Source organism: Sebastes umbrosus, chromosome 10 (assembly GCF_015220745.1).
Source record: "Sebastes umbrosus isolate fSebUmb1 chromosome 10, fSebUmb1.pri, whole genome shotgun sequence".
Classification (NCBI taxonomy): domain Eukaryota; kingdom Metazoa; phylum Chordata; class Actinopteri; order Perciformes; family Sebastidae; genus Sebastes; species Sebastes umbrosus.
Window position 1 is genome coordinate 6,021,687 of NC_051278.1, and position 21,343 is coordinate 6,043,029.

A 21,343-nucleotide genomic window follows, 5' to 3' on the forward strand; every position below is an offset into this window, starting at 1 on the left:
GTTTGTTTAGCTTTTGAGTTCACCTCTCTGTGGGTTTCAATGTGTCGCTATCGTTTTACAATATCACTGACTTCTATGTGATTGTTCTTTATTGGCAGGGATGGGTGCCTTTGTGTTACTTCAAATATTCCTTTACCACTGCACCTGCTGGAAAATCTAAACGTCAGTAGATTTTTTTACTTCCCTTTTCTCTCTCTTGTTTTTTTCGCTCCTTTCCTTAGTTGCACAAAGCACTGTGGCCTCTCACCTTTATTTATTTGATTGCATTTATATTTTCGGATGCTGTGTTTGAGTTGCATGTATTATATCTTATGTTTGTTGTTTTGTTTTGCATGTATTTACAATTATTGATATTTAAGTTGTTGTGGGTTGTTTTATTCTAGTGTGTTGTGTGTAATTCATGTTGGTGATTTTTGACTTGGCCACAGCCATTAGCAAAATTGAACACACCTGTGTGGAGGCAATTAACGGTCAAAGACAGGATATATTTCCCATCAGGCCCATTCATTTCTTAGGATCTCTCCAGACTTGTCATTCTCCCTCCATCCACCAGATGCCCTCAGACCTTCCCACCGGTCCCAGTAACCTGACTCCTATATATCCACCTGCTCACCTGTTCCTCATTCCCCAATTAACCCCATAGTATTTATACCAGCCCATGCATCATGGCCAGTTTGTCAATGTTTTGTGTCTTTGTGTCCCAGCCTCTCCCACCTGCCTGCGTGTAGGCCTACCTTTTACCTGTAGTGTACCTTTCACCTGGCCCTACCTATTAACCTGTGGATTTTCAGCTACTTCTGTTTGGACTTAGAAGCAAAGGCCTGTTCCACTGAACTGAAATCACTCATTGAAAATCGCTGAACTGTTCCTGTCTGCCTGGTTGTCTGCATATGTGTCTATACACTATTAGACACACAGGACATGGACACTACTTTTTTGCATTGCACATAACTAGTAAGTGATGTTTTGTACAGTAAATGTTTTGTACATTAAAATGAAGTGTCAGTGGAAATGTAAATTTAAGTATGAGCTGACTGGTTCGTTTATATTTTGAGGATAGAGATAATATTGTTATTGTTTCCTTGAAAACGATGGCATTGACCTGCTTTCTAACTGCTCCGCTGGCTACCTTTGGTTACTTAAAGCTGCAGTGGGCAGAAATGGAGCAAATATGATTAAAAAAAGTTATTTTTATAAATCACTTTATCCTGACAGTAGTGCATGAGACAGTTAATCTGAAAAAATAAATAAAATATGCAAATATTAATCAATATTCTGTTACTGTAATGCCTATTTTGATCCTCAAATGTTTTCAGAATCATCTTGTAGTGTACTGTTTAGCAGTAAAATTAGAAAGTTTGTGACCTAGCAGCCATGTTGTGATCAGTTGAGGAAATACCAAGAACTGCCCACCAGCCGGAGCACAGCCAATAGGAACGCTCTCGCTCTGAAATGACCTGTGATTGGTCAAACTCTCCTGTCACGGGCTAGATTTTTTTAAATCCTGAAAACAGAGCCATGAGGAGGTGCAGAAGTCTAGTTTTCTCTCAGAACATTTGACTTACAATATGCTGAAAGGTTATTATGGAGTTTTTTGCCCGATGATGCCAAAAACGTTCTGCCTACTGAAGCTTTAACCCCTGTTCTCTGAGAATTTACTGAGGTATCTCACTATGAAGTGCCTTCTGGCGTGACCATGGGAGCTTCACTACCACCACGTCTGGCAGGGGACAGACAATCATCCAAATAAAGGATAATGTCCAACTCAGTGGAAAAACACTGATAGAAACTTTTAAAAATAAAAATCTTCCTTCCTGAGTACGTTCTGCTTACTCATCCTCTCTGACTCTGAACCTGCATTGTTTTAGCGCAGTAGGACTGGCTCCGTTCCAGCAGACCAATTCAGGGTCTTTCCTCTTATTGAATTTCATCCAGAAGCGATATCATAACCACAAACGACCGACCGCTACCTGGGGGGCTCAGATGAACTCATTCAGCCGTGACTCACACACTCTGTCTGTCTGAGTCTTCCACTCTCTCCTCCTGCCTTTATTTGTGGCTATCTCTCTCCGGATTACAGCCCTCCTTTCTAAAGGCCTGTCCACGTATCCTATTCAGAAAAAAGTTTATTTAATTAACCATTCAGTGATCTATTCTTGTAAAACATATTCTTGCCATAAGAAACCCACTTCGCCTCCACCTGATGTCAGTATGTCTTTTGAGACAAATTCCAGTTTGTCATCTAACACTATCAGCAAATGCTGCATCCATGATGACCTAGTTGAACACACACTTTCTGTAACAAGGGAAGTTCATATGCTCCACAGAGCATGTATATAATTATATACTGTAATATTTGACTTCCATTTTAGATTAGCTCCTTTTAATTTCAAATATGCTAGTTGCTACTTTAATTTTTTTTTTAATATTAATACATTTTGTTTAATCAAAACACAAACTCAGTGGGCAACTCCAGGTCTGAGAAGTGAAGCCAATGCTGAAGTGTCTTAAACTTGCATTCTTTCTAATATCCAGCAGGGGGCAACTCCTCTGGTTGCAAAAAGAAGTCTGATTGTATAGAAGTCTATGACAAAATGAGCCTACTCCTCACTTGATTTATTACCTCAGTTAACATTGTAAACATGAGTTTATGGTCTCAATCGCTAGTTTCAAGTCTTCTTCAATACAGCATGATGATCATTTAGTAAATTATGGTCCCATTTAGAGTCAAATAGACCATAAAGCAGGGGATGCTTAAGGGCGTGGCTACGTTGTGATTGACAGGTCGCTACCACAGAGTTGTCCGGTCTGGGAGTTGTCCGCGTTTTTGTCTTACAACTTTAACCCTTTCAGGGTGTGTTTTCAGTTCATGAAAAGTTAATTATAAACTTTTTGGTCGCCTAAAAATGTCTTATTTAGCGTTCGGTTGTACTTAGCTCCTCCCTCTCGTGTCAATTCTGGTTGCAAAAAAACAAGATGGCGACGTCCAAAATACCGAATTTCGGCTTCAAAGCCGTAGTCCACAAACCAATGTGTAACCATGGTGACTATGTCCACTTCTTGTATACAGTCTACGGTATAAACTAAAGCAAAGTAACCTTTGTACGCATGTATACAGACGGGTGTGTAGCAGAATAAGTGATGAGTAAAAATACTGAAATGTAAATATAAAAATGTATTTTCAGCTGCATTTAGATATAGTTTTTACTTTAATTCTAGTTTGCTAAAATACATTTTCATGTGTTTCTTTAAACTCAGTGAACAATAATATAGTTATGTTTGGATTCTTTTGAAGTTGTATATGTATGTGTGAGAATATGTGGTATATGTGGTTAAAGCTGTTTATGTATGTATATGTGTGTATATGTGTATGAGCTATGAGCATGCATACTTGTGTATTTTCCCACATACTAAAAGTGATCAATCTCAATACAATTACAAAGTTTAAAAGCATAGCTTATCTTGACCCTTCTCTTTCACTCATCATATGTATGAGGGAGTTTATTTTCTCTTCGCTGTGCTCCGATTAGTGCTCATTTATCCGCGGTGAGGAGAGATTGTGGCTGTGTTGAGGAGTGTAATATTTCAGCCTCTCTGACCTCTAACTGATTCCAGCAAACACTGCTGGATCATGTGTCCCGGCGGTCAAAACGGCAGATGGAAAATGCTTGTTACTAACATGAAAACATGGTTGACCAACGCCATGTGTTTGTCTATGAATATGGGTTTGCAGGTATGCCTTGATATATGAGTGTTTGTGCGAGCATGCCTGGATACATGTTTGTGTGTGCAGAGGTTGGCACGTTGTGAGTGGTCTGTCACAACTTTGTAGAACTTCCAGATTTTCCTCATCAAAGTTCACATACAATATGTTTTACATTTCACTATTTGTTTTCAATGTTTTGACTTGCATTTGCCTTATAGGTTTCAATACAAATGTGTTTGTTTTTTGTTACAAACAACATGATACATGTGGCATGTGTGCAAGAAAGCATATGAGTGTGCATGCCTGTTTGAGTAGGCCTAAGTCTTTACCCATACTTACCACGTCTGACTGAAATCTATCTTCTCCCCTCTCCTGCCTCTTCACAGGAAGCTGTCATCTGCCTCTCTGATGCTGACTAATGACGGACCACAACCCTCCCAAATATCAGTCCCCATTCCAAGCCCTTTGGTTTCACCATCTGTAAGGTCTCCTTGTTCACCAGGTCTCAGTGATTTCTGCTGGGTAAGCACACACAACACGCTGCCTGCCACTTCTCATGTATCCTTTAGACATGTATGTTGGTTGTACATATACATAACCATAAACGGAGACACAAGACTAATGAAACTGATAAGAAAAAACCATCTACGGCGCTGTGAGACACCTTTTTTAAAAGTGACGAGATGTGTTTGTATACTCTCAAGCACGCCCTTACACTGAAGTTTCATCATCTGTGCTCGGACCATTGATAATTATGTATTGATGACAATGATGGATGTACGGAAGCCACCAAAAATATGTCTTCCTTCTTTTGAGGTTAATGGCAGAAAAATGATGAATGAATATGCATGATATTGTAGTTGCAATAATTATAGTTGTTACGTGAGATATAATTGCTGTTGTAAATTTTCCCAGTAGCCAAATAAGCAACCCTGTCTTCTACAAAATTACGTTCCCATACATTTAACTGCATTCTCAATTACGTTTTGAGGGAAACATATTTTCTCTCGGGTTACGGTTGCAGTTTTCAACACGTGGTTAATGTTGTAAATTAAAATAAGTGAATGTTGACTCTCAGTTTCACACAGGACATGAAGAGAGGGCTCCTGTGTGAACGTCCAGTGTTTTTTTGACCCATCCACCACCCTGAGCTCTGTGGACTTCCGCCGACTATCATTACATACGTATTTTTGATACGTCAAAACAATCCTTGACAAAATAAGTTTCCCCCGAAACGTAATGCACAATTTAGTTTTATGTGAACAGATTTTTTAGGGGACAGAGCTCACATAAGCGTTTATTGCAAGAACTGCATAAACCGTGGCGTGGAGCAGTTAAATCCAGGACATTTTCCGATGCTCATTGTTATTTTAAATCAGAAATGATGCATTCTATATTTTCACATATTTAAGAATGAGCATGCCTGTCCTGTAGCCCCCTGCTGGGAGTTTATCATTTCCTCAGACAGCTCTGCAGCTCTTTTAAGTCAGCCCGGTGGCACGAAAAGGTGTATGAATGACATAATAATTCACAAGGCATTTAACGTGCCATAAGAACGCCGTTCTTGCTTTTGGCGTGTCATTTGTAAACATATTTTTTAGTGACGATTGTGACGTGTTTTCCGTACTTCTGTTATGTTGTTTCTGTATGTATTTTACTTAGTTTACATACTTATCTTAAGCCCAACCAAGACGTTTTTCCTAAACCTAACTAAGTGGTTTTGTTGCCTAAACCTAGCTGCGGATGTTACCGTAGTTTTGTTGCGTGGCGTAAAAATGACACGCGAAAAAACTGAAATGCGTTCTCATGATATGCAGAATGTCCTTGTAATATTGTGCTATTTATACGCCTTCCCGTGAGATCGGGTTGCTTAAGTAGCTTGCTTTTACACCTATATAGGATAATTATGTGCCAAGTAGGACTGATTTCTACTACAACATCTATCATGTTTAAATCGATACAAATACATTGATGCAAATACAGAATGGTGACATGTCACAGTGTTATGGCCTCCAGTGCTAAGGATTTGATGTTACTGCTAAACAAGAGTAAACATGTGAATACAATAAGTAACTGGCTTGGAAGTTTGAGAGAAGGGATGTTTTGAGATAGCCAGAAGAAGATGAGCCATTTTGTTTGTGTGATAAATTCTAATCAGGCAGTGTTTGATGGTGCACACACACATCATTATTATGCATATGTATGAGTTCAGTCGTTAAATATTCATCAGAGAGCGTCATTGTTTTTGGAGGACTACATATGGGGTAATTAGAGCAATAGTTTATATCTACATAAACAACTGCCTTCTGGTGCGGAGGGACTCGGCTTTAATGTCAAACAGGCAGGGACAGAGGCATTGTGTGTGTGTGTGTGTGTGTGTGTGTGTGTGTGTGTGTGTGTGCATGCTTGTCAGTTAGTGTCAGATGAATGTAGGCTATGTGTTGTATGCATGCACATGTGTGTGTTTGTAATGTGAAACAGGCAGTGTCAGTGTAAGCATTTACATGTGTGCATGTGTGTTTCTTGATGTGTGTGTGTGTGTGTGTGTGAGAGAGAGAGAGAGGGAAGGGTGGGGGTGCCATGTTAAATGTGAAACAGACAGTGGCAATGCCTCAGTGGCACAGAGGGAAAGGCGTGACCATCTAAACTGCCCCCTGGAGAACCAGAGAATCCATCCACAGCCACAGCAGTGAGTGAATGAGTGTGTGTGTGTTAGTGTGTGTGTGTGTGTTAGTGTGTGTGAATGCAGCTGCAGAGCTATGAAAGGTCAGGTGATACATTAGCGTTAGCATGATACCAGTTGGACTCTTAAAGTCGAGATCAAATGAAAAATGTCCTTTTTAACCCTTTTAGATCACATCCTCTCTCATATTGTGCACCTATTTAACAATATGTGCAAAAGATATGATGTGTGCTTATGCAAGCTATAGTACCGACCTATAATATCACGACATTCATCCATCAATCAGTCTGCAACTATTAGAGACAAGGGTGTGTGAGTCCTTTGTTGCTCTGTGGTCGCGTCTAGAAGGTAACCCACAAATTGCAAAAACTCTCGTGAGACTCGCTGCCCGACGACCTATCCTAACCTTAACCATTCAAGGTCATTGCCAATCGTGGGAGGGGAGGTGTCCTGAATACAAGTCGGTAGAAGTCCAACGACATTAGTTACTGGTGTCCGACTCACATGTCCAACTCGTGGGTACCCATAGAACCCCTTTGAAAATGGCATGTAAGTTTTTCCTCGTCCTTTCCTTCCTAAATAAAATAGAAATACTAATACTACTACTAATAATAAATAAAATAAATAAAATAAATAAAATAAATAAAATAAATAAAATAAATAAAATAAATAAATGAAATAGCTACTCAGATATTACTCCAGTGGTTTTCATTTTTATTTTACAATAAAGAGAAAACATCTATAATATACCTTAATAATAACAGAAAATGTAAGTTGAGAAATGAGGGAAATAGGAAATTAATAAATAGGATAGGAAAATAAAAAAAATAAAATAAAAAAGTATATAAATAAATGAATGAATAAATAAATAATACCAAATATATTAATATTTATAATAACCATTATCATAATCATAATAAACTTAACCAATCTTATCTGTACCTTATACATAGTCGATGCCACAAATGTAATGTTGTTTAATGTTGTCAAATCTGGGGATTTGCAGTATTGTCTAAAAGCAATAAATCAATCTGTCTGGTGTGAAGTTGAAGAGAACAAAGGGGCTGATACCAAAACCTGATGTGCTGTTTATGATGGTCTGTCCGTCCTGTCTGCAAACCCCAACAACCCAACAACCCCCCACCTCCCTCCACCCGGCCTGCGGCAGAGTTGAGGTGGCTGATGAAGTGATGTTTGTGTCTGTGGTGGTGAAGGTCAGCTCTCCCTGCTCTGTGTTGTCATTCAGTTGGTCTACCACAGATTTACTGTTGGTGTTTCAGGGACAAAAGAGTGGCTCAGAGCTTTGTCTCTTTGTTGTATGGTTTCATTTCTTTGTGAATTTACTATGTTTATGAGAAGAAGTTTTTATTTCACACGCATGCTTATTATATTGTGTTTGTTTGTTTTGGCTATGTATGCATTCAAAGGTCTGCTGACTTGCTTTTAGGGCTGCCAATCGAATACAATATTTAATCGTGATTAATCACAAATGAATTACAAATTTTTTCTCTGTTCAAAATGTACCTTGAAAGGAGATTTGTCAAGTATTTAATACTCTTATCAACATGGAAGTGGGCAAATATGCTGCTTTATGCAAATGTATGTATATATTTATTATTGGAAATCAATTAACAACACAAAACAATGACAAATATTGTCCAGAAACCCTCACAGGTACTGCATTTAGCATAAAACAATATGCTCAAATCATAACATGGCAAACTGCAGCCCAACAGGCAACAACAGCTGTCAGTGTGTCAGTGTGCTGACTTGACTATGACTTGCCCCAAACTGCATGTGATTATCATAAAGTGGGCATGTCTGTAAAGGGGAGACTCGTGGGTACCAATAGAACCCATTTACATTTACATATCTTGAGGTCAGAGGTCAACGGACCCCTTTGAAAATGGCCATGACAGTTTTTCCTCGCCAAAATGTAGCGTAACTCTGGAGCGTTATTTAGCCTCCTTCGTGACAAGCTGGTATGACATGGCAGCAATATATTCCTTTTCTAGTTTCGTATGATGAAGTGTCTTCACTCTAGTTTACTGAGCCCGCTACAACCTCCGAAATATCGATTGCGTTGAAGTGTTAAAGAAATTAGTGGTGTTAAAATGAGAAAGCCCTACTTGCTTTATGTGCAATAGTGCAGTGGTGTTAGTATGTTGTGTGTTGTGTGTGTGAGAGAGAGTGAGAGTGCAGCATGTGTTTGTGTGTCCTATGAATGCATTGGCATTTACCTTTGCCACCACATCCTCAAAAACCTCCTAAGGTCTTTTCATCAGTTAACCTCATGAAACAAAGTACTCTGGAAAATCCCACCACAGCAGCATTGTCCGTGTAACTCCCTGACCATTCATGGCTTTCCAAACATGGATACACAATAGGCAGAGAGGGCATGTGTGTCTTTGCATCATCAATCTTTGGTGCGTGTTCTGTTTATGGGCAGCAACTTGATCACTTGAAATTAGATGAAAACTGGGAAAGTGAGTGAAAGAGAGAGAATTGCTGCAGTCCAGGCAATAAATCAGAGCAAAAGTGGAGTTTCCATTTTGTCGTAAAACCCGACAGCGCTGTGGTCGTGGGGTGAATGCACGCAGTTCATCTATTTAATTATGTTATGGTGTTCTCTTTCTTAGTCACTCACACCTCGCCGCTCCGCACACTTCATGCTATTTATGTTCTCTCCATTATTTCATTTGCCACCTGCCTTCTCTTCCCCTTCCCTATTATTTGTGCTGTCCTTATGACTTTCTTATACTCCCTAACTGCAGTACACAGGAACAAATACAGTGATGGCATGTTTAAAGCTTTGTCTTTGATGTTACTATGGAGTCAAATCACTGGGTAAAATTATCTCTCTTTTAGGATCCCTGTTTGGTTTTACTAGACATTTACTGTATACGGCTGAGTCTTAGCTACTCACGCTAATCTTCTGCAGGCAGATACTTCTTGCAAAGAAGCTGTGATAAACGCGCTGCACACTACCTGCCTGAAACCAAATGACAGACGGACAGAGTTAACATGTGGATGGTGAACATGGTCGAGCAGTAGCAGCCAAAAGCAGAAGCAGAAGTCAGGTGGTGTAGTATAGACCCAGTGTGAAACCAACAATGTGTCTTTGAGTTTTCATCCCGTGTGAAAGTTGTCTTTGTATTTGTAGTTATTTTAACCCAAAACACAGTGTTTCCCCCTAAATTTAAGGTGTTTTTTTGCATAAACCTAATGAAGTTGTAGTTTTATTGCCTAAACCTAAATAAGTTGTAGTTTCATTGCCTAAACCTAAAGAAGTTGTAGTTTTGCTGCCTAAACCTAAATAAGTTGTAGTTTTATTGCCTAAACCTAAAGAAGTTGTAGTTTTATTGCCTAAACCTAAATAAGTTGTAGTTTCATTGCCTAAACCTAAAGAAGTTGTAGTTTTGCTGCCTAAACCTAAATAAGTTGTAGTTTCATTGCCTAAACCTAACTGTTTTTTTGCCTAAACCTAAAGAAGTTGCAGTTTTGCTGCTTAAACCTAAAGAAGTTGTAGTTTTATTGCCTAAATCTAAAATTGTATTTGTATTGCTTAAACCTAAAGAAGTTGTAGTTATTGCCTAAACTTAAAGAAATTATAGTTTTGTTGCCTAAACCTAAAGAAACCTTTTTGTTTGTGTTCAAAAGGTGACGTTCCATTCAGTTTTACATGTTAGATCATGTTCATTTTAAGTTTCACTTTTACAACGTAGTAGGCCCCTAATGACTCACATCTATGGTGCTTATAGCGACTGATAACGTCTATTTAATGGCCTGATAACGGTCGAATCGGGTGCACCATTGCACGTTTAAATTTACATGAATTCTACTAATGGATCTATGAGTTATAATTTAAATTGGTGAGAAGAGTAGAGTTTGTATTCTGTCTTTAAAGCTTCCTATCCTGTCTCATCCTACCAGCACAGTAGCAGGTGAGGAGAAGCGTCCTCTCCAAAGAGCCCTAGGCAGACCTGCCTCGCCCTGAGTCAGACCAGAGCCAGCCCACGGCCAGATGCACACATAGTGGAAAAAAGGGGAGTGATCCTCGGCCTGGAAATGAGAGGTGAGACAGAGAAAGCTAATCTGAGAAAAAAAGAGAGTGGCTGTGTACCTGTGGTCTTGAAGTTAGAGTGTGCATTATGTTTCGTTTTAATTTATGGGGGAGGAACAAACTTTGAATCAAACCGTTGGCAGCAAATGTCGTATTTACTGGCAGTCTAACAACGCTTCACTGGCAAGATTGATATAAAGGCTCACATTTTTATGAGAGATTTATCTGAGTGGGAGAAAGAGAGAAGTATTGTTTAACTGCAGCGATGTCAATAACAAACAGTTAAAAGATTAAATGCGTCACTATAATTTGCTGTCAAAGCACCTCTAAAACCATTAAAACAACTCAGAAGAAGATGATGCAGCTATGAGTCAACCAAATTGTGCATCTGTAACATTTTTTAATTTTTATATACATATGTAAAAGTACGTATGGGTGCGCATGTGTGTCTATGTTCATGTATCATATGTGTATATTATAAATCAAGATTCCCATTGTGACCCGGATCGCTGACCCAACCCAATCGCTGGCTAGTTTATCAAATGTGTGAGGCAAGCTGTAAAATAGTGCCACGCCATGACAGCTTTGCTATGATGCTGTGATGTGCGGCGAGCGCAGTTCAAACCGTGCCGCGGTGTCGTGAGCAGCTCTTCTCTGCCGGGAGAAAAGCATTTAGTATAGCTATATGGCCGTTCGGATGGAAACAGTAGGGCTTATACAAGCTGTACAGCGCCAGAAACGGGTTGAGATTTTATTGCCTAAACCTAACTGTGGCCGTTACCGTAGTTTTGTTGCGTGGCATAAAAATGACACCCAAAAGGACTAAAAGACGTTCTCATGACACGCAGAATGTCCTTGTAATGTCGTGCTGTTTATACGGCTTCCCATGAGATTCGGGTTGGTATTTTCATAAGGTTCATGTGGACATCTGCGGGTGGTGTTAATAAGAATAACTTATTTATATAGCACCTTTCAAAACAGTAAAAACAAAGAACAAAAGTGACCCCGTGACCCCTGTGGAGATTATGTGCTCGCATAAATGTAAACACAAGAATTACTGTGTCGATGCTCTCGCTGCCGCCCTACACACACCACACACGCACGCACGCACACACACACACACACACGCACCATTTCCCCTCCCTGGTCACGGAGATGATCCAAGCAGAGAGTTTTCATACCAGAGGAAACACGAGCCCTCACCAGCTGGCCACCCTGCCACCAATCAGGTCATCTACACACACGCACACACACGCACACGCACACGCACACGCACCCACACACACACACACACACACACACACACACACACACACACACACACACACACGCACGCACAAACACGTATATGTAAATCTATGCGCTGCACACACACACATACACTTGCTCACACCCTCGGGCACACACATGCATGAACATACAGCAAGCAGACGCAGGCATGAACATTGTCCATTCTCACATACAGAAACACAGTGTATGTAGCCACATACCTACACTCACATACTCCACTACACCTGTGCAGACATACATACATACATACACACACACACACACACACACACACACACTCCCATCAGAATAATGTGCTTTTTGAGCAGCAGTGGTGAAATGAGTGCGGTACTGTAGTGCTCTCTTTCTGGGAGTCTGAAGGCCACCAGGGACCTCGGTGTTGCTAAATGGCTGCTAGTAACAACTACCACACTGTCAGCATGCAAACCTCAGGGACCTCATTATTTATAATAACACTGCATTGTAAATATACGAGGTATAAATAGCGACTTAGTTCTTGTTTAGTTTCTCCACCCTGGTACTGAAAATTCAATTCAGTAAAACAAGCAGCTCTGCTGCTTTCGATGGAGCAACATTTTAACATTTTTCAGCATTAAAACTTTTATCAAGAGTGACTTCAAATCATCTATAAGGGCGCTTTCACAACCCAACATTTAGACCGTTTTAATCAAACTCTGGTGCGGTTCGTTGGGGCAGTTGTGAACGCAGTAATCGTACTCTGGTGTGGACCAAAACAACCGTGTCCCAGAGCGCTTGCGAGAGGTGGTTTCAGACCGTTTCCAAGCGAATCCTAGTGCGGTTGAGACAACCCAGTCTCAAAGTAAGGGGTATAAGTAGCACGGCATTACACGGCTATTCTGTGTGTCATGAGGAGGCATTTGACATTTGTAAGCCATGCAACAAAACTACAGTAATGTCCATAGTTAAGTTGAAGCAAAAAAAACACTTAGATAGGTTTAGGAAAAATGTCATGCATTGGGCTTAAATAAAGCATAAACTAACATTTAATGACAGGAGTAGATAGAAAATAGGAAGTGGTATGAATCAGAGAATTCAGATTAAGCATTACAGCTGTGATGCAATCGGAGTCTTTGGTGTAACTAATAAATATGACTTTTTTAATCTTTAGAGCAATTTTGTTCTTTTGTGGTGTATTTCTCTTGTTGTGGATAATGGGCAAAACATAAATGAAGCTAGTTTGGGATCCAAATTATCAATGGTAAACGTCCTTAATAATCAAAAAGCACGATCGAGCATTCATCCGCAGTATACCACAGAAAAAAATCATATAGTGGGAATAGAGAAGAGTGGGAACGTATAATTCACAACATGAGTTCAACAAAAAGCAACGTTTTTTTTTTTGCTGCTGACCACGAAGGCGCTCCTCTTTTTCTCTGCCTGTTTCTGTCTGTCACTCAAATGTCGTACATAGAATTACTTAAAATGCCAAATACAATAAAAATGCAGGAACCTGTTCTCAGTGACACAGTTCAACAGACACACATACATGGTACGACCTCACATACTGTATGAAGTTTCACATCGGTGAACAGCGCCATAAATTCCACTGACCGCTTTTCTCTTCATGCTGAAACACTGTTTTGACTGTGCAAAAACAATGGATGAAATTCAAGCACCACATAAGTCACATAAAACCAAAGAGCTGGTTTCGCGGCATTGCTTTTCTCTCTGTTTTAGGTCCAAGTCTGACCAGAGTTCTGGGTCTGATTTCAATCTGCAGATACTGTTGCAGTGGCCAGGGCTTTCAGTTTCAGGGGGAAAAAAAAGCTAAATACTGTACAAAAAAAAAAAATTGCAACACGTAATCAGATATGCCATATGACATTTTCTTCCCCCAAAGTGCACTCTCTCTCTCTCACATGCACACGTATGGATGCAGACACAAAGTATGCTTCACAAGTGCACACACTGTCTGCCAGCCCACCAGAAAGTCAGTGCCTTTTTCCGCAGACAATCCTTCACTGTTTCCTCCAGTCTCCTAATTGGCTTTACCCAGACCCTGCCCACCGACCTGAGTCACAAACAATTAAAAACTCCATTTATATTCCCGCAGCGAGCACATGGGCTCCCTCGGCGTGCGACTATACGCACATCGGCCCTCATCATCTGTGGGTGATTTTCAACTTTGGGCCGTTTTCCATATTTATTTGAACGTGGCCCGACTTGAAAGCTCCGCAGACCGAACAGAGAAAAGTGCTTTTCTGATCACACAAATAATCTGTAACTCGTCCAGCGTTTGCCTTTCAAATAAATATCTGATTCAGAAAATATTAGCTTTCCGAGCAGCCTGCTTATTGTTTGAGTTTTCCGAGGCTCAAATTGACTAGGAAAACACTTTTGCTTTTACGTCGGCATCAGTGATTCAAAAGCCTTGGATTTCAAAAGGAGGCCTGACAGAGGTAATAACCACGTTTGACAAATAAACAATCCCCCCCGTCTCCATCCTCCATCCCACTGAACTGGCCCAGCCCTGCACATGACTGGAGCTTTCCAGACAGGTAATTACCTTTTGCCCTAACAGCCATTTTTTAGAACCACACATGTATAAATGACTACTTACCAAAGAAAAGAAAAAGAAATATGTGAACTTAGCAAATCTCAGTTTTACCCGTGTAACCCAAATCCAGCGTAAGGACATAGATTTTTATCAGAGTCCATTTGGTTTTTATTTGTAATGTGGGCAGCAGTGGACTGATTTAATGACAGGAGTAGATCTAAAATAGGATGTGGCATCGTTTGAATCAGAGATTTAAGATTAAGCTGTCAGCATTACAGCAGCGATGGCAATCAGAGTCTCTGGTCTGGTGTACCTGCTGGATCCAGAGTTGTCACTTTGTAAAATGCAACTTGATGCGCAGGCGGATTGAAGTGCTCTCGCTGTTGGAAAACAAGGATCATGCTGCAAGGTTAAAATTATCATCAGCGTCATTGTTTTAGAGGACGACATTCACTTGACAGTACTTGCATTGAACTACTTTAACTGCATTTGTGGGAACTATTTTTCTCTGACTGAGTGTAATGAGCTTTTACAACCAAAATTAGTTTATGGAGGTTTTTTTAACACAGGAAAACACGTTAAAATAGGCGATTGACTCCTTTCCCATTGCCAGTAGACGAGTAGCCTTTCTGTTTTTTTTTTCTGGTGTGTCATGTTCGACGTCACAAACGCACCGGTGAAAATGTTACGGTGGTTACTTCTTTTTTTAATATCTGTTACTTATTCAGTCTCTCTTTCAAACTCTCAAACCAGAGATGGTGATAGTTGGAACAGTGGAAAGACAAACAAAGACGGTTTTGATTAGTTTTATTTTGTTTATGTCGAGCTAAGTTAAAGTACTGTTTCTGTCAATGGAGTCTGGTGGCTTTGAGGAGAGCATATAACGGCTGTTTCTTTTAACATCTAACTCTGTGAATTAAGGTTTTATTTTGACCAAACCAGAGTTAGTGATTGTTGGAACGGTGGAAAGACTAACCAAGACGGTTTTGATGCATTTTATTTTGTTTCTGTTGCGTTTGAATGAAGTGTGTTTCATGACGATCAGCGAGGTAAAATGACTGTTTCTGTCACTGGAGTCTGGTGGCTTTGAGGAGAGCATATCAATTGTATGTCTTGTACGTAAATAAATTATAGTAACTGCTAATTCCCGTTGATTTTATTTTATTATATGTTGACTAAAATGCATGTCGCATAGCGTCGCACCGGAAAATCCACGCGATCACTGCCGATCGGAGCTGGAGCCGATAAATATCCGTGACTACTGCAGAGTCTTTTGTCCCGGGAATGAATGCAGGTTGTAACCTTTCCCACTGAAGACAAAAGCAAGATGTTAGTGGGTTTTTTGTCCAGTGGGAAAGCTGCTTAATTCCCCTTGTGTAAAATGTTACTGATACTTCAATAAGACTTTCTGAATAAAAAAAACAACAATACAGTCATTATTTGTTCTTTCAAAAGGCTCAGAACCACGTGGACAGAGCACACAGGCAAGATGAAGACACAAAAGAGAAAGTAGAGAAATTAACACGGACAGATAGAGCTAAAATAAAGTTGGCATGTGTGTATGTGTGTCTATAATATATGAGGTGTTTGTGGAGATGAGGCTTGCGTGCCAGGGGCCACAGCAGGTGCAGTATGCGTCTCTGGAGTGCCGTGTCCTAGTATGTGTTGGGAGGGTGGGTTGCTGTGTGGTATCCTTCCTTCTCATCATCTCAGCTTTCTCCACCTCTTCTCTCTGTCGATATAAATAAAAACAGACAGCTCGCCACAAAGCAACGCTCTGGAGCAACGGGAGACACATTTTGGGTGACAACGAGGGTCTCACTATGTGTCGGTTTGAGACTCTCTGTGGTTATCTAAGGACACTTGAACGCAGCAAGTGTTCAACCTGTTAACCTGTTTAGAGTAGTTGGGTGGAGTTTCTAATGTGGGGGATTAAGATTAATTTAAAGGGCCAGTGTGTAGCATATAGGGGGATCTATGTCGGCAGAAATGGAATATATTAAAAGTGTGTTTTCTTTAGTGTATAACCACTTGAAAATAAGAATTGTTGTGTTTTCGTTACTTTAAAATGAACCGTTTATATCCACATACGGAGCAGGTCCTCTTTATGGCAAGCCCCCAGGAAGTGTGCGGAGCTTTGATGCAAATTTTCATAATGGTCAAACGGCGGTACTACAACTTCCGTGTCAGTCACGTGATGCCATTGGGCCCAAAAAAAAGGTTTTCCCATAGACTTACATTGGGAAGGAGACGTCTGTAACAGTATGAACACGCAAATAGCCCTTATTTAAATCATTAGGTCCTAAAAGTTGTGAAATGCAAATGCAAAATTGAACTTCTTGCATCTGTTGTTCTGTCAGTTTCAAAGCCATTATTTGCACATTTCGTCTCTTGGCCTCCATGACGGCGCCAGATGTGGTTACTGGAAAACATATGAGAGCTCTTCTAGTGTCCTTTTGAACGATTACAAGCAACTAGAGGAAGTACTTTCTCTTTACCAAACCTTAGATCACTGATTTCAATTAGCTGCATTGAGCGATGCACTTTTCTGTGCGCTGAGAAATGATTCCTTCGAAGTCATATTTCACTCTGCTACCCCACCCCTGCATCTCCACTCGGCCTGTGGGAGTCCTGTTATGAACTGTTGGAGACTACAAAAAACTCCCTTCCTACAGTCCTCCATCCCACATATCTCCCGCCATCTCCATTCCTTATCCACTCCTCCTCCACCCCCACACCTTCTTCTCCCTCCTCTTCCTCCCCGTCGCCCTCCTTCGTCTCCTCCAGTAATGGATTACATGTCAGCCTTTCCTGTCCGCGGTGAGTCATGGGGCCAAAGCCAAGGGTGGACCTCAGGGGTGGGTGGGAACTCCAGCAGACTGAGGGGAAACTCCAGATATTGGGTTACTGTGTTCTTCGCTCCAGATATGATGTAGTGAGTGTGAGTACGGTTGCATAGTGGGGCCTTTCAGTGTCCTACACATCCATCGCGGGGTGGTCGATGTGGAAATATGGGATGAATCTGCGGCGAGAGGGTGATGCTGGAAGGACTCAAGAGGGAGAGCACTCATACTATATATCTTGAATGTGAAGTGCTTATAAAGTACAGTTGTGTACATAACCTTTATAAAGAATGAGACCTCATTTTTTGCACATCAAGTATCACTTTTACAAAAAAAACATCATCTATTGCCTGATTTGTCTATTTCACTCAAAAAAAAGTTTTCTGATGTTTATTTACAGCTGAAAATGTAACGCACTATTTTAATTAATAAAATAATTATAATTAAAAAATAATAAAAGAATATAACTGGATAACTTTGAGCTGTATGAATCATTTTTTTTACAACATTTTGGGGGCACTTATAAATAAATAAATAAATAAAATGGTAATTAATGGATAAAGTTGCTTTAAAGGCTGCAACTAACAATTATTTTCATTATGGATTAATCTGCCAATTATTTTCTAGATTAATTATAGCCTAATTAATCATTTGGTCTATAAAATATCAGAAAATAGTAAAAAAAAGTCCATCCCTGTTTCTCAAAATCCAAGGTGATGTCTTTAAATGTCTTGTTTTGTGAGTCCAAAACTCGAAGATATTCACTTTAATATGATATAAAACAGAGAAAAGCAAGAAATATTCATAACTGAGAGGCTGAAAACAGTATTTCTGCCTTTTTTGCATGAAAAATGACTAACGATTAATCAATAATCAAAATGTTCTGTTGAAATATGGGATGAATCCATGCTGAGATGGTGTTGCAGTGTAGGAAATTAAAAAAATACTTTTGCCCCCACTGTCTAAAAAATGGGGCATTTACAAAATGTTAGGGGCACTTTAAAAAAAAAAATAGTGTATAAAGTTGCTGTTTCTTAAGGCTGCAAGTAATGACTATTTTCATTACCGATTAATCTGCCAATTATTTTGTAGATTAATCATTTGATTGTTTCGTCAATAAAAGAACTAATTGATTTGTTGACTTATTGCGTTGCAGCTCTACTGTTTTTAATGTGAAAGGAGACTAGAGTAAAATGCATACAGGAGCCTAATCATCACCTTGTGCCAACAGGAGTAAATAAAAAGCATACCATTGCTGTTTCAAAGCGAAGTGTGTGCATATATATTTTTTCCGAAATCTTGAGGGCAGTTTTTGCCCCTCAATCACAGTTTTTAGGGTCTATTTTGCCCTTTGCCCCCCTTCATTTCTGACACTGCGTATAGGATTATATAGCACATTGACACATCTCTTTTCCTAACTAGCACATGAGTAGGATGGTGAATACTGTAACAGCATTCATCCATCATCTGTAACCGCTTATCCAGACTATCACGGAGCTGACACATAGAGACAGACAACCATTCACACTCACATTCACACCTATAACAGCATCCATAATATGACTTTAATTCTGATCTGAATGTTTGGATATGACTAATATGATGAACATCAGAGCTCCTTGTCATGTCAGATGCTAATTATCAGCTTTGTCTGTGTGCTGTTAGTAGTGTCTGCGGTGGCTGTCTATGGTCGTCTGGGACAGCAGAAGTTTTGTTGGCTTTGTTCCGTCTTTGGCTGAGAATCCAAAGCTGCATGAAGCAGTAAATTTGTTGGGAAGCGGTAAAATACTGTTACGGCGGAGTGAGGACAGCGCTGAAAGCTAGCATAGCTGTAGTTCATCGACTAACATCTAAACTCCCCTTTTTCATCCCTGTAAATCAGACTAGTCAGGGGCTTAAGTGCCTGACGCAGCCAAGGGACGCACCAGTCAGACACTGTGGAGGAGGTGGAGATGGGGAGGGGGGGGCGCGTTGAGAAGACAGACAGAGTTGTTCCATTGCACAAAATAACCACAGTGAGCCTGCTTTGGGGAATATAGTGCAATATGACAACTCTTTAGTTTTCCATTTGAATACTAAACCATTTTTGCTTGAATGTCATCAACAACGTGATGCATCCTATATTTAAAATCAGCATTTTGTTCCTTAATATGGAATATGTATGGTAATATTTTTATGGGCCCAGCGTGTTCTCATTCCCAGGGTGTCAAACACCGACGCTTTGTCACGCCGCTCGGTGTGTGATGCCGACGCAAAAGGCACCATTTGGCATCTCTACCCTTAGCCCAACCATGTTGTTTTTTCCTAAACCTAACTATAACTGTTCTATTGCCTCAACCTAAGCAAGTGCTTTGTTTACTTCACTACGTTTTTCTTGCGCAACCCGAAGAATTCCCACACTGCAGAGTTTACGTTTTTAGTGGGGCGATAAAGTATCTCCTTTTCGTTCGTCGTCATTTTGACAGAATCACAAAGACAAGACCTGCGCTTGCTTGTGTTGTGTTTACTTTAAAGTCTGTTTGTGGCGCGCGTATATAACGTCATGTCTGCGACAAGCTTTTATTTACTGCGTGCGGGAGAACACAAAAGAGAAATAGCTAAATGCCATTGTTGTTGTTAATGATATTACTATTTTCATGTTTTTAATACCGCGATTACTGCAAAACCGATATACCGCGACACCCCTAGTACCGAGCCATACTAGCTAAATGAGCAGCCCACTGTTTCATTTACAATTATGCATAATGTTACGCTGTCATTTTGACACATTAACCCATGTAACGGGATGCAAAACACTGAAATAACTAAAATAATACCACAATTTCATTACAAAAAAGATTGTTTTCCCCGCTTACCTGCTTGTCTGCGCATCAGTTGAAATGGGCGACGGACTGAGCCTCGCTGGTGACGTCATACGTTCAGCGTGAAATGTGATATTTGGACTTATCTGCTCTCCACAGAAGTTAATGGGAAGGATTGGCGTATTACCTGCATGCAAAATGGCATTTTGGCGTATGCACTGCATGCATTTTGAAAGTGTAAAGTTGTGTTATTTGTACGCATATTGAAGAGACTGGGTTGGGATAAAGGATGGTCTTTCTGTCCTCTGCTGCTATTTCTCAGTTGTAGTCAGAGGCTGTCGGGCACATAATACAGTAAATGTAGATACGTCAAGGAGTTGTGCTAAGTGCTGTGTAGGATGCCACTGTGACATTGCAAATGAATAAATTTAATCTTAACCTGAATATATTGTAGGAGCATGAAGTCAGCCAGAAATGATGTTAGTAAAACAATAATACAAACTTTAAAAAACAGTTTTATTACCGTCTCTCTAAGTCAGACATCGACCCACTCCCTAACATAGTGTCTGATGAAAGGAGGTTTGAAGCATTTAGACCTTTTGGCAGGTCTGCAGCTCACATTCATAAACAGAAGAGGAGTTTCTTTCTGTCAGCCGACTATATATTTCAAGGTAAAAGAATGTGCTGCAGACGATGTTCTGGGTCAAAGCGACACAGACGGCTAGCTAGTTTAAGCTTGAGAGTTATAACGTCGGACGCCGATCCAAGCTTTTCATCAGTGTAATGATTCTTAAATTATTTTCTCTTCAGACAGCGAGAGGACAAAATAATGTGATGAACGCAGCAAGTTGGGTTAAGGCCACCAAACATTGCCAAGTAAAGATCAGGCAGTGATTTCCATATATTCAAATGATTAAAAGTGTTATTGTGGGTCTTATGCTGTAACGGTCTCCGTTACACTTTTATTTTATACTAACTTTTACACTATTCTGTAGTTTGAAACCCAGATCATGTTCTTGTTAATTGCAGACGTGCTAACACCATAACTCACAACTTAAGACCCGTCCTGCAGCTAACATGCTCGGTTTTAATTGGCCGCCCGTGCGAGCAGTCGTGCTCGTCTCAGTTTGCTTCGGACTCGTGCACCTCCATAAAGGTTGTCTGCTCTCCTGCATGAAATTAATGAAACTCACCACGTTCCCTCCCAACTTCAAATGGACAGAAACCGTCTGAAGTGCCAAAATCTCTGTAACATGGAGTCCTTAACGAGCTCAGAGTTGCCGTTTTTCACCTGACTCCCCACTATTTATTACCATTGGAACATGTGAAATAATTAGCTGAGTTTCACATCAGAGAGGTGCAAGAGGTTGCATCAGCTGATTGGGCCCTGCAGACGCAGTAAACCTGCACCACTCTTTAAAGATGATCGACTGGTAAAG

At 40.2% G+C, this 21,343-nt stretch overlaps 1 long non-coding RNA gene across 3 annotated transcripts in view; it reads left to right on the plus strand.

Annotated features, from left to right (window-relative positions):
• Positions 1 to 670: 670 nt before the first annotated feature.
• LOC119495239 overlaps positions 671 to 21,343 on the plus strand; it is a 38,315-nt gene continuing 17,642 nt past the window's right edge. For 2 of the 3 annotated variants that reach the window (XR_005208407.1, XR_005208408.1), the window contains exons 1-3: positions 672 to 954; positions 4,093 to 4,228; positions 10,323 to 10,464. This is a non-coding gene — a long non-coding RNA (uncharacterized LOC119495239). Of the gene's footprint in view, positions 955 to 4,092; positions 4,229 to 10,322; positions 10,465 to 21,343 lie in introns of all 3 variants that reach the window. The other variant, XR_005208409.1, reaches the window with a different exon arrangement.